Below are 12,756 nucleotides of genomic sequence, written 5' to 3'. Positions count from 1 at the left end.
GGACCACTTGGAACTACAGAACCCTAAGTGTGGTGACTCCACGTGGTTAGTGCCTAAAAGAATCTCTGGGATTAAACGTACAGCATGGCTCACAGTACAATCTGAACCTCCTTCACTCTGACTAAAGCCGGGGGATGACCAGGCACCCCTTTCCCGGGGCTGAGTGTGCAGCTCAGCGGCAGAGCCCTTGTCAAACCTGTGCAAGGCCCTGAGTTGGGTCCCCAGCGCTCCAGGGGAAAAATTATATTTCTTAAATGCAAGAACTTTTTTTCCCTTTCCATAAATATTTCACATTATTCTTTTTGGAACAGACTACATCTTTTACAAATGGAAAGGGGACCAAGAGATAAAGGAAGGGGCTGGAAAAAGAACTGGGATGCATTATATACATGTGCCAGTTCCCACAATGCATGTAATCACTGTGTATTATAAACATATACTAATAAAAAATTTAAAGCTAGCACTGATAAAATTTAAAAAAGAAAGAACAGAATTTTTAAAGTTTTCATATCACTAGTCTTAAAACATAAACTTAAGAGGAGTACTGCCAGCTGGGCATGGTGGTGCCTGCCTGAAATCCCAGGGCTCAGGAGGCTGAGCCAGGAGGAGCGCCATGAGTTCAAGGCCATCCTGGGCTCCATAAGTGATTCAAGGTCAGCCTGCATTACACAGCAAGACCCTGTCTCAAAAAAAGAAGGACTTCCAGTTAGGGGAGGGTGTGGGCTTTTAATCCCAGCATTCTGGAAAGCTGAGGCAGCAGGTTCAAGCTCAGGGTAGGAAACTTAGCAATTCAGTGGGACCCTGTCTTAAAATAGAAAAATATAAAGAATCTTTATATAAAAATATAAAGAATAAAAAAATAAATATAAATAAGAAGAAAAATATTGCTCAGTACAAAGGCCCTGGGTTCAAGTCCTAGTATTTTTGTCCAAAAGCACTCACAGTTTCTGGAGTTGATGGAATGATATTCATTTCATAAGCACCAACTGTATGCTTTTTCTTGGCTGTGCCGGGAATGGAACCAAGGGTCATGACACATGCTAGGGGAGTGCTCTGCCCCAGCCCTCTGCAGTATGCCTCTTCTTAAACTAAAACAATTGATTAAACCACTAAATGTTTCCCAAACTTGCCTGCGTCTCTATGGATTCAATTACGGTTCTTTTTATTTTTTTGGAATTATTTTACTAATCAAACACAAGTTCACTCTAGTCTTCAGAAAAGTCTGATGGAAACTGTAACCTGAATACTATTTGAGGATTTTCTTTTGAAGCTGAAAGCCAGCAATTACAGAAGTGGAAAGGTTATTTTACTACGGAGCATTTCCTCAGAAGAGGAAATGATTTTTGAGAATACTGAAGCCTTTCTTATTCTAACGTAGGCTAGCAACACCTGTACACAATCTTTCTAGACGACAATAAGACTTTTCTGAAGTTTCATGTCACGACCATTTAATTTAATAGCTCAGAGAGTTTAAACAGGACACTAATACCTCAGTTAACTGGCACGATCGGAGAACTGGGGATTCCAGTTAACTTAATTTTTCCATCAACTAATAGGAACCCATTTATGCAATGAAATTTCCTCCACAGGATATAAGGGATCCGGACAGCTCTTTACAGGTATGTACAATTGTGTGGTTTGTCTGTCGGTTTTATGTTTTTCTTTTTTTAAATCAGCATTTTGCCTTTCACAAATCTTCAAATTAGCAAACCGATACTCAAGCCACATAGAAAAAGGCTCACCAAAACAAATAAACAAAAAAGGTTAAGATGAACTCTGATATCTTGTGAAACGTGGCCTTACCATGTAGTCCAGGCTGGCCTTGAACTGATGGCGATCATCCTGCCTCAGCCTCCTGAGAGCTGGAATTATAGGCATGTGTCACCATGTCCAGAAAGTTTCCTTTTTTATTTTTATTTTAGGCAGGGTCTTGCTATGCAGTTGATGCTGGCCTTGAGCTAACTCTGATATTCTTAGCTAAAGAAAATAAACTCCCAAACAAAATAAAATATTTTCCACGCAGCATTCATTTAATGCACCACGCTCTGATCTGTACCTTGGGAATTCAGAGATAAACAATACATATTTTTTTGAACCTCAGAAGCTCATAGTTTATATACAGATGAAGTAGAAAACTTCAGAAGATATGAGAAATGACAGTTGTTTAAAGAATTTTTTCTTAAAAGCCTATTAAGCTAATCTTGCTTTTGAAAAGTCAAGGCAAATGAAGAATAATCTTTGAAATAATCAGTGAGAAGAAAATAAATGCAGTGTTGCCTCTAGATGTTTGAACCAGTTAGAATAATAGCTGACTTTATTATCAACACTGCAACTTGGCAGGATGAAGAAGCTCCTACAATTCTTAGAAAGGTAACAGCCAAACAAGTAAAATTAACCTAGAAGTATTTCTGATTCAACTTGGTTGGGGCCCAAAGATCCTTCTCAGTCTCTCCTTCAGTTTTAATTAAAGATGCAAAGTCTTTCAAAGTCATGGGTGAGGCTCGGTTTATTTCCTCTGATGGTTCCCAGCAGGCAACCTTGGCCTCAGCATCTTAAATGTTCTGGAATCTTAGGTTCCATTCTCTCAGCTTCCCAGGCCTCAGTCCTGGAGATTTTGATTCAGTGGTTCCAGGACAGGGCCCAGGAATTTGTATTTTTAGAAAAAAATATTATGTGATGCTTATCATTAAAGGAATTGGGAAAATATGGATCTGGATAAAATGATTCGCTTATTAATCAAGAGCTTGAAGGAAAAGCAGATTCCCCAGGTTCCAAGGTCCAGAAAGCCTATGTTGGACTTGGGAATTTCCAATTTTTTGTTTTTTTGTGCTGTGAATTGAACCCAGGGCTTCCAGAATGCTAGGCAAGCTCCCTATCACTGAGCTACATCCCCAGCCTGGGAATGTGCATTTTTAATAAATATCTCAGGCAGCATCGAGTTAACAGGAATGTTGCCTTTGGTTCCCAGGAGCCACAGAACTATTCTGGCCATGCTGACTACGAAATATCTAGATTCTAGAGACAGTAATGGAGAAGTCCAAAGAAGTGATGGTAAAGAAAAGGAGGTATATTGGGGATATTCCTGTGTATCTGGGGCCCACATTACTTGCTGGCTTAAGCTGTAGCAGTTCCTGATCTGAGCTACCTGGATTTCCGTCTCTAGGTCTGCCCCCAGAACCAGGGTCAAGCCCAGAGCATCATGGAACACGATAGGTTTACACATATATGCACACAGTACAGGTCTATGCATGCAAGCTTGACAGTCTGAAACAGTGACCACAGAATGTGGAGACAGCATTTGGAATGGTTACGGTCTGCTAACACCATCTCTGGAAACTGCAAGTGAGATTCTTGCATGTGCCATCCACTGGTTGGTTGTAAATGACACATTGTTTACTACAAATTCTGCTGAAATAAACCTGTCTTCACATACAGTTGCTAAGGCACTTGTGCTTAGGAAAACAAACACTTTAAAGACAAACAATACCTTCACTTTTTCCCCTCGACAGTGACTAATTTAAATCCTTCTGAAAAGCTGTAACAGAGGAATCCTGGAGCCCCCAAGTTAGGGCGCTTCACACCTGCCAACGACTATATGGACCTCTTTGGAAACGCCAAGGGAAATATCAGACGGGGAAGGCTAAAAAACAGGGCAAGGTCACAAGTGCGATGAAAAAGTGCACTTGACTGCTTCCCTGTGAAGTCAGTCAGTGCTTCTTCCAAACGCTTGAACTCCAAAAGCACAGGGCAGTTTGCCTGCCTTGATTTCGAACCCCGCCCACATGGGCCAAATCTGCAGTGTACAGATACAGTATGAAAACAAGTTTGTTAACTGTTAGCACAGAATTCTTCTCCAAAAGAGGAAGAAAGGCGCACGGTTCAGCCCACACACACACACCGATCCTTGACTTCTAAACATCAGCGCCCCCCCCCCCCCCGCCCCACGATTACTTTGGCTTTGGAAGACGATCCTGTCTACTACGTTGGAGTGGGCAGGTACAAAAAACATACTGTCACGAACAAGCCAGAGCTGACAATTTTATGCATGTGTAGCATAAACGGTCCTTTTTCATGTTGGAAAGAAAACTCACTTTGAAAAGGTTTGGTGGGGCGGTTTGGCAGTGGGACTTCACCTCCATACATCTTTCAAGTTTGATAGCTTGTAAGCTCATGACTTTGGTTCTTGTCTTCAATCTTTAGACAACTCCAAGCTGTCCACGGCAGCTGCAGAGGGTGAGTCTTAAATAAAAGGTAAGAAAAAGCCCTCTGCTAGCTGAACTACATGGCCCCATGGGATTGGGTGCGGAAGGCAGTCTTGATTAATTCTGTTCGGTGTGGCAAGAAGGAGTCCCTGAGCAACTCCAGGGAATCAGAGAAAGTGTGATGTGGCAGGAGGGGTGGGTGGGTTTCAGAAGTGTGTCTGGGTTCAGCTGTGAGTCTGCCATCTTCAGCCAAGTAACCCGCAGATGGGACCTCGGGCCTTGTCCGCGACAGGGCAGTAACACCACCTTCCCCACAGGACTGCAGGGGCATAGAGCATCCCCACCCCAACACTACCTGAAGGGGAGAGGGAGAGATGGTGACATCTACTGGGACATGGACAGGACGGAAGACAACAACCAGATAGAGCAACAAAAACTGGAAAACGGATGATAAATGGGTGAGTGATTGATGGCTTTCAGAAGACAGTGAGACCTCAACAACTGACTGGGGGGAGGCTGGGAATCCAGAAGAGGAAGGGATTGGTGCACTCAGTCTCCACAAGGCTGAGGGGTGGGAGGCAGGGGCACTCACAGTGGGAGCTAGAAGCTGTGGCCAGGGCACAAGACACAAGAGGAGCAGAGCTACCCACTAAATCCCCTTGACCACTTCCCAACAAGCAAACTACCTCTGCTCTGTGTTCTCAGGCGAATTCACATGAGCCTCTGGACCACAGGGGCTCAAAACCTGGGAACAAGAGACACAGGGGTAAAGCAGAGCTTGTAAGGTTGACAGGTGACTAAATAAATAAAAGTTTTCATACAGAACAGCGGGCTGGCTACCCCTTCCCCGGCCAGGTTCCCAGACACTAACGGCTGAAGTTCCACTCACCTGGAGGTAGAGACGACAGTCCACCGGGCCGAAGTGGACTCACCGAAAAGAAAACGCCCAAGACGGGAACATGTGGAATCCCAAACAAAATGAGCAGGTCCTTCCTTACTGCATAATCCTGTGACATTCCCAATTAACCCTGTCTATGCCTGAGAAACATTCAAATACTTTTTGGTGCTTTGTTCTTAAACATTTGGGTAGCCAAGCAGCGCTAGATAGTTGGCAAAGCAGAGAAACAAAACCAGTAACAACAAGAAGAAATAAAACACTACAAAACTAGCCCGCGAAATTCAATGAAAAGACGCATTGCGGAAAACAAAGGGAAATTTCAAAAAAATAATAATTTATATTTTCAGAGACAGGAAAATTTTTTCTGTCTATGAAACTAGACCAGAATCACATCTGAAAATCAGAAAACTCAAGAATGAATGAAAAATAAGACACAGAAATTGGAAAAATCCAATAGAAGGATTGTAAGATGCAGTTTAACTGTTACAGAAGTGAATCAAAAGACAGAGAAATGAAGACAGGAGAGAAAACATGAGAATTGGAGGGTTAAACCAGAACACTCACATCAAACAAATAGGTGCAGCAGAAAGAAAGAAAGAAAGAAAGAAAGAAAGAAAGAAAGAAAGAAAGAAAGAAAGAAAGAAAGACAAACAAACAAACAAAAAAACAAAGAGCGGGCAGCACACAAAGGAATTAGCAGGACCCTAAGAATTTTCAGAACTGAAGAGCATTAATTTCCAGAATGAATAAGGCACAAAGCACCCAATGCAGTTACAGGAGTGAAAGAAAAAAAATTATTCAAGGAATTCAGGGTGAAATTTCCAATCATAGGGCTAAAGGGCATATATGAGGAAGCAGAATGGCCTGGAGTCCTCAACATCAATATGAAAGCTAGGACACAGAAAATGCTTTCAAAATTCTGGGCATAAAGTGCTTCCCACTGAAACGCTGTAAGTAGTGAGCTCTAAGGGGTGCAACAGGACATGTTCTTATGAGCCGTACCTCAAGAAACTTACTTCTCAGGAATTATTTCTCAAAAAGCTAGGAGAGGATGTGCTCCGTCATGATAAGGGAGTAAACCTAAAAAGAAAGAAGTTAGAGAGAAGGACCTAATAAAGGAGCGCGGGGACACAAAGTCGTAAGAGCAGACCTGAGCAAAGTCCTGGACACAGGCAGCACGGTGCGAGGAAAGAGGGGACGTGCCCGTCACAGTGCGCCACCTCAGAAATCTGACAGCACGCTCGCCTGTTCTCCCAAACCACCAAAACTGTATTAATTCCCTTCCCAAAGACAGAAAAATCTCACATCACAGCGTGCTACCATATACGGATGAAAAAGCCGAGACCTGTTAAAAGAAAACAGTTCACTACTTACAGCATTTCAGTGGGAAGCACTTTATGCCCAGAATTTTGAAAGCATTTTCTGTGTCTTAGCTTTCCTAGGTCAAATAAACAGTTTACTTGAGCAAGAAAAAAGTTCTAGAACTAGGCACACTCTATACCAGAGACGTTTCTGAATGCCTTCCTTCCAATGGGGTGAGCAGCTTCCACAAAGAGAGAGCCAAAAAGTGCCATACAGAGACCACCTGATTGGCACAGCCCGGCACTCACTTTGTTTGGATGTAATACGGGATTGGCTGAGGGGTTGGCTACTGCAGTTCCTTTAGGCTGAGTTGCTAATTTACAAGAGGACTCTCTGGTTAGGTTCCAAACCAGATGCACACTGAGTTAGGCGGTATTCATTACATATGGGGGCCTCTCGGAGGGCCAACACTGAAAGCACTGGAGGGTGGTTCAGGCAAACTTCCTTCTGTCCAGCAGGGCTCTGTACCCCAGCAGCATCTGGTTTACGGGCATTCTTTTCAACCCATATTATAATAAGCTTTTTAGTTGCTCTGACACATCTAATACACGCCCACAGATGAAAACCCCAACGAAGCTGCCATTTGGGAAGGAAAATGCGGAGAAGCCACCGTTGATAACCAGACCAGAGCAGCCCAACCTGCGTTAGGTCGGTAATTCTGTGGCCCAGGAGGCCGCTCCTGTACAGCGTCTTACTTACGCAGAAACTTTCTCTCCCTTTGATTAGCTTCAGAAAAAAGAACACTGGGCAACCATGGTGAACACGGAAATAGATTCTGAGAAGAAATGAGTACGCCACCAGATGCAGAAGTAGAACAGAGGCAAACAAACACTGCTGTCACCCAAACCGAGAGGATTCCCGTGCACTTTGTAAGGTCACCGTGGGGCAGATGCTTCATTTGCTGTATTCAGGACCAAGAAAGGGCTTGCTTTTCTTAAAGAATTTTTTCTCTCCTTTTCTGTTAGATATTATCATTGTGTGACACATCATATCTCCCTTTGTGTTGGATTCTTGATGCTAAATTTGATCCTCAAACATGGTATTAGCTCAGGAATCTGATACATTCTCTTTATGCTCTTTTCTACATTTAAACATTTTCTACTCTCTAACAGCTCTGAGATTTTTTATGTATACACATCTTTTATTATAAGCTCCCCCATGTCCTCTTTGGAATACATATGTTATAAATTATAAATCCAATGTGTCTTGGAATAAAAATTGGACTATCTTTTAAAAACTTCTACAGGGGTCTTAGAGCCCGAGATGGTGAAGAAACCAGACTTTGGCTGGCCTGCAAGCCGCGCTAGCCAGGCTTTCTTGCCGTTTCATCCTTGAGTCTTGGACTTCAGGCTCCATGAATTTATCCATTTATTTATGCTTTTGTGTATATTTTTCTGCTGTTTCCAAGGAAAAGTTCTTTTTGAATTCCTCCAGCCTTTCCTCAGCTGAACTAAGCGGAAGAGGGATTGTTTTTCTCATGTGTCTATGTGTTCTTGAGTATTGGATGTGGTGCTGCCAATGAACCAGACCAGAACTAGAGTCTGGGAAGGAGCCATGAAGAGTTGGGGGGCAGAGGCACCAGGACCCCAGCTGGTACAGGACTGGTCTGCAATGATGGGTGCTACCCCGCCCACGAGGTAAACCTTTACATGGCAAAAACAAAACAAAACAAAACAAGAACAAAAGCAAAAACAAAAGCACACATATAAAAAACAAGAACAAAAGCAAAAACAAAAACACACACATAAAAAACAAAAACAAAAACAAAATCCTAAACCCATGAAACCTGCAAGGGTAGAGCAAAAGCATCTTAAAAATCATTGACACAGTCCCAGTCAAGGCACCCTCGGTGGGCTTTGGTGCTCCTGGCTCTGGGGACCCACCCACCCCTGCAGCTTAGGTGTGTCACCCCCGTGTGGTGGAGGAGGGAGCGACAGACACTCAGAACCAACTGGGCTCCTAGTTCAGGATTCGGAGGGCCTTTCCAAGCCGCAGCTCAGAACAAAAATAGTCTGTTTATTCAACTTGTCTCTTTCATAACACAAAACAGACTTATAACAAATATGGACTTATAGCAGTCGAAACAAGAGAAAGTTTCATACGTTTGTCTAGCTACCTGCTAACAGCCGATCTCCGGCCTGCTTCATTCTGAGACCTAAGGGAAGACGTGTCTTTCTCCACCCCCAGTTGGAGGCCCCTGGCACCGGGCTTTGAGCCCTCTGCTGCACAGCTCTTGTTCCTGACTCCAGCTTACCCGGTCTTGCAGAATCATCTCCCTTAACCGCCCCAAGCTGGACTAGAAATGTCAGACTTTTCTTTGGAGCCAAGAAGCCTTCCCCTCCCTGTCCTCAGGCTATTTTCCAGAATTTTGTCTCCATTCCTCACCCAGATGCTCATAAATCATAAGATCTCACCTGTGCTGCCCTCTGACCTCTCCCCGTGCTCACCGTGTCACACTGAGCCCCAAGGCTGTGTACGGAGCAGACTGAAGTAACTGGACCTAACAGGGAATGCGGTGTGCATCTCTGCTGGCTTCCACCATGGGCACTGCTTGGTGAGCAAAGTTAAACACAGTTCATCAACAGCCTAGAATTGGGCTGAATCGTTAAATAACCCGTGGGAATGATAGCCACACACTTCCATCTCCGCTGAGCAGACGAGCAGAACAGTGACAAGTCCTGGGTGCTTTCTGTGTGTCAAATGCTGCCCGGAGGGCTGTATGTGTCCTAACCCACTCATTCCTCACAGGTCTCCCACCACAGGGTAGATAATGTCCATACCTTTAGTTTCCAGTTAAAGAAACAAAACAAGTTAGTGGTGGTGGCACATGCCTGTAACTCCAGCACTCGGAAGGCTGAGGCAGGAGGATTGCTACGAGTTCAAGGTCAGCCTGAACTGCATAGTGAGACACTGTCTCAAAACCAGACCAGATCAAATCAAATCTCCTAATCTAAACTTAAAAAAACAAAACAAAACAAAACGCGTCATAGAACTACTAAGAGACAGAGCTGTATTTTAACCCAAAAAGCCAGAGTGTAGAAGCCTCACAGTAACCACAGTGCACAGAAGACAGTTTAGGAATATGGAGGAACTGGAGGTCTGCAACTTTAGAGTTTTTTAAATGAGAGGATTATAACTTGGGCATGGGAAATGAATGATTTAGGTTCATCAGGCGGCTTTGGAGAACTCCTCAAGACCTGACTGAAGTCTTTTGAGTATGTATTACAGTAAGATGGGAGATAAATCTCAGTGATTACATACGATATCACATTTACCTTTTCTCACTGGTCACAATTTATAGCCATAAGTTTATTTTCTGCAGGGCACAGACACAGCAAGTCATGAGAGTTCCGTGACTTGGGTACACTTGGTCTGGGTCTTCTGATGCCAGCTGAGCACAGTTTGCTGTCTCATCTTGCTAATGTGGCTCCAATATTATTAAAGAGCTATTAGTGCCAGAGGTAAGCCATTAACAAGACAGAAAGTTAGGGCTGGCAGGCTGGTGGCGCTAAGGAAAAAGGGAAAAGAAAGTGACATTTTCAGAGCCCTTATTTACATATAAAATCCTGCCCTGGACCCTTAGGGCTCAGGACAGCTGGAAACAGGTCATGGAAGGGGAGATTCCCACACAGAGACAGCCGCTGCTTCGCCACTCCGATCCCTCTGGAGGATGGGGACATCTGAAGTGGGCCAATTCACCAAAAATACTGACCTGGACTCTTCAGAGCAGACATCAGGAGGCGGACGAGAAACACCAACTTTCATGGTTTGCATCTAAATGTCTCTCCCCAAACCGTGTGTGCCCACAGGAGGGCTTCGCCGAGCTAATCAGATCTGCGGACGGGATGCTCACCGGCTGCCTTGTCTACACTAGATGTGATTTGGGTGGTGGAGCCTGGTTGGCAGAGGGAGCTCCCCGGGGCAGGCTGAGGCTCTGTCTACCTCCTTCCACACCTGATCTCCCCTCCGCTGCCAGACATGAGCAGCCCAGCTCTGCTGTGCCCCTGAGTCAGTCGATTACAGACTGAAATCTCTGTAAACTGTGAGCCAAAGTAAACCTTTCCTCCTTTAAACTTCTGGTGTCAGGTACTGTGTCTCAGTGATGAGAAAGTAACTCAGACACTGACTAAAGACTCCCTGGGACAGGGAAAATGGGGGGCTGGGGATTTAGCTCAGTGGCATAAGCGCCTGCCCTGCAAGCAGGCAGTCGTGAGTTCGATCCCTGGTACCGATGAAAAGGAAAAAGACAAAAAAAAAAAAAAAAGACTCCCTAGGACAGGGAAAATGAATTGGAAAGATCCTTTAAAAACCACAGAGGAACATGGGCACCTCAGAGAGGTGGCATCAGGAAGAAAGGGGAGCCAGAGATCCCCATGTCCCTCTCCTTGCATCTGTTACGGTCCATCCCTCAGTGTGGCGGGTTACACTTACAGTCAGGGCCTGTGAAGAGGTAATGAGGGCTACGGGGGTCACAAGGGTGGGGCACTAACCCAACAGGACTGCTGTCCTTATAAAAAGTGACACTGGAGGGCTCTCTTTCTCTCCGCACAGGCGCAGAGGAACCGTCAGTAAAGGACAGAGCAGGAAGGAAGCAGTGTACAACCCAAGGAGAGAGCCATCGCTAGAAACCAACCCTGCGGCACCTCAGACTTGGACTTCCACTCTCCAGAACTGTGAGAGAATAAATTTCTGGTGGTTCTGTCTGAGTCTGGTGCTGGGGATTGAACCCAAGTCCTTGCACATGCTAAGCACATTACCAACCACTGAGCTACACTCCCATCTCCAGATTTCTGTTGTTTGTAAGGCACCCAGCCTGGCTACCTCAGCTCCCAGCTAACAGTGATCTTTCCACAGATAATTTCAAACACCGGATTCACCTTTTCATCAGATCCATCACTGGCACTTCTGCCTTGATGCTTTACCTCTGTCTAAAGAGATCTCAAATTGGAACATGGAACCCTTTATTGATTAACTTCTTAAAAATAAGTCTGCCTGCTGCTCACAGACTTTGGGCCCTTTGAAAGAAGCACTATTTCACTCAACTTTATAGTGTCAGGGCCTGGCATGCAACAGGCATTTCATTATTTGTGAATTATGTGAATACATGAATGTAGGACACAGTCTTAAAATGGGAATTATGAAACGATGCATCCACTCATTTCTTCAATTATCAAGAAGTAAATGGTTGGGAGAGAGTAAAACAGGTAAATATTCAGAGAAAACTGAAAAAACATTGTAAGGACATCTCTCCGTGGCAGAGAAATGATCAAACGGATGAGTCATTGTGTAGGAGAACAAAACACCAGCTCTCTCCATGGGCTGCTTGCTGTGTGGCGTGGCGATTTATTAGCCACTGTGAAGGGTGGCTGTACAGAGCACAGGCCAAGCGGCTCCACAGTGACACAATCCTGCCTCTGCTGACACCAGCCGGGTGACAAGTAACATAACTTCGTTGAGTGCCAGTAATCTCGAACTTTTTGAAATATGAATTTACTGAAATATAACAAATATACACAAAAGCACCCAAGCTGTTGAGGCAGGAGCTCAGTGAATTTACTCAGAGTCTCATCTGGCAGGGGGGGATAACGGCGACACCGTCCCTCCTGGGAAGCATGAGGTCAGAGGACAGGGTGCTCGCGGCCTGGGGCCCATGCACACTGCACCGTGTGACTGTGGCTCTCGTCACATGCCCTTGTTTAACTCCAGGTCTAGGCCTGATTCCAAGACAGGCAAACCTTCAGTCATTTTGTATGCAGCCTACCAGTACAGGCCCAGAGTTCACAAACAGGAAAATCAATGCCTGTTAGTTGAGGATGCAGTCAGAGGCTCTTTAGGTGAGGACCCCTTGGGGGCCCACTGCACACTAAGCAGCGGCCTCTACATGTGGGAGTGAGGAGGAGCACAAAGCTGTCCTTCCTGCTCCTGAGGGTCTCCCAGAAACCCCACGACAGGTGAATTCCTGCCTGTCCAGGCCATCTTCTGCCTCAGTTTCCCTTCAACATGGGAAATGTTGCTGTTGGAAATGTAAACCAGTACAAGCACTGGGGAGAGTCCTCAGGGGGCCAAACATGGAAATCCCATTGGATTCCTTGCAGGAATCTCCTCCCACAGTGGTGCCTCAGTTTCCCTTCAACATGGGAAATGTTGCTGTTGGAAATGTAAACCAGTACAAGCACTGGGGAGAGTCCTTAGGGGGCCAAACATGGAAATCCCATTGGATTCCTTGCAGGAATCTCCTCCCACGGTGGTTCATGCACACCCATGAGGATGAGCTGCTGCAGCAGTGTGAATCAC

General features: G+C 45.0%; 1 protein-coding gene and 1 long non-coding RNA gene across 3 annotated transcripts in view; both read right to left on the bottom strand.

Moving 5' to 3' along the window:
- Positions 1 to 12,756, bottom strand: part of Stx8 (syntaxin 8) — a 272,462-nt gene that overhangs the window by 24,411 nt on the left and 235,295 nt on the right. The window lies entirely within an intron of this gene.
- LOC134474374 (uncharacterized) lies at positions 3,960 to 6,467 on the bottom strand. The gene is made up of 5 exons (XR_010045213.1): positions 6,251 to 6,467; positions 6,103 to 6,180; positions 5,092 to 5,240; positions 4,889 to 4,947; positions 3,960 to 4,224 (listed from the first exon to the last, which is right to left on the bottom strand). It is a non-coding gene; the product is annotated as an uncharacterized LOC134474374 (long non-coding RNA).

Source organism: Cavia porcellus, unplaced genomic scaffold, assembly GCF_034190915.1.
Source record: "Cavia porcellus strain 051 isolate PalLab524CR breed Dunkin Hartley unplaced genomic scaffold, mCavPor4.1 scaffold_32, whole genome shotgun sequence".
In the NCBI taxonomy this organism is placed as follows: domain Eukaryota; kingdom Metazoa; phylum Chordata; class Mammalia; order Rodentia; family Caviidae; genus Cavia; species Cavia porcellus.
The sequence above is the reverse complement of the archived record's forward strand: the minus strand, read 5'-3'. Positions and strand labels throughout refer to the sequence as shown.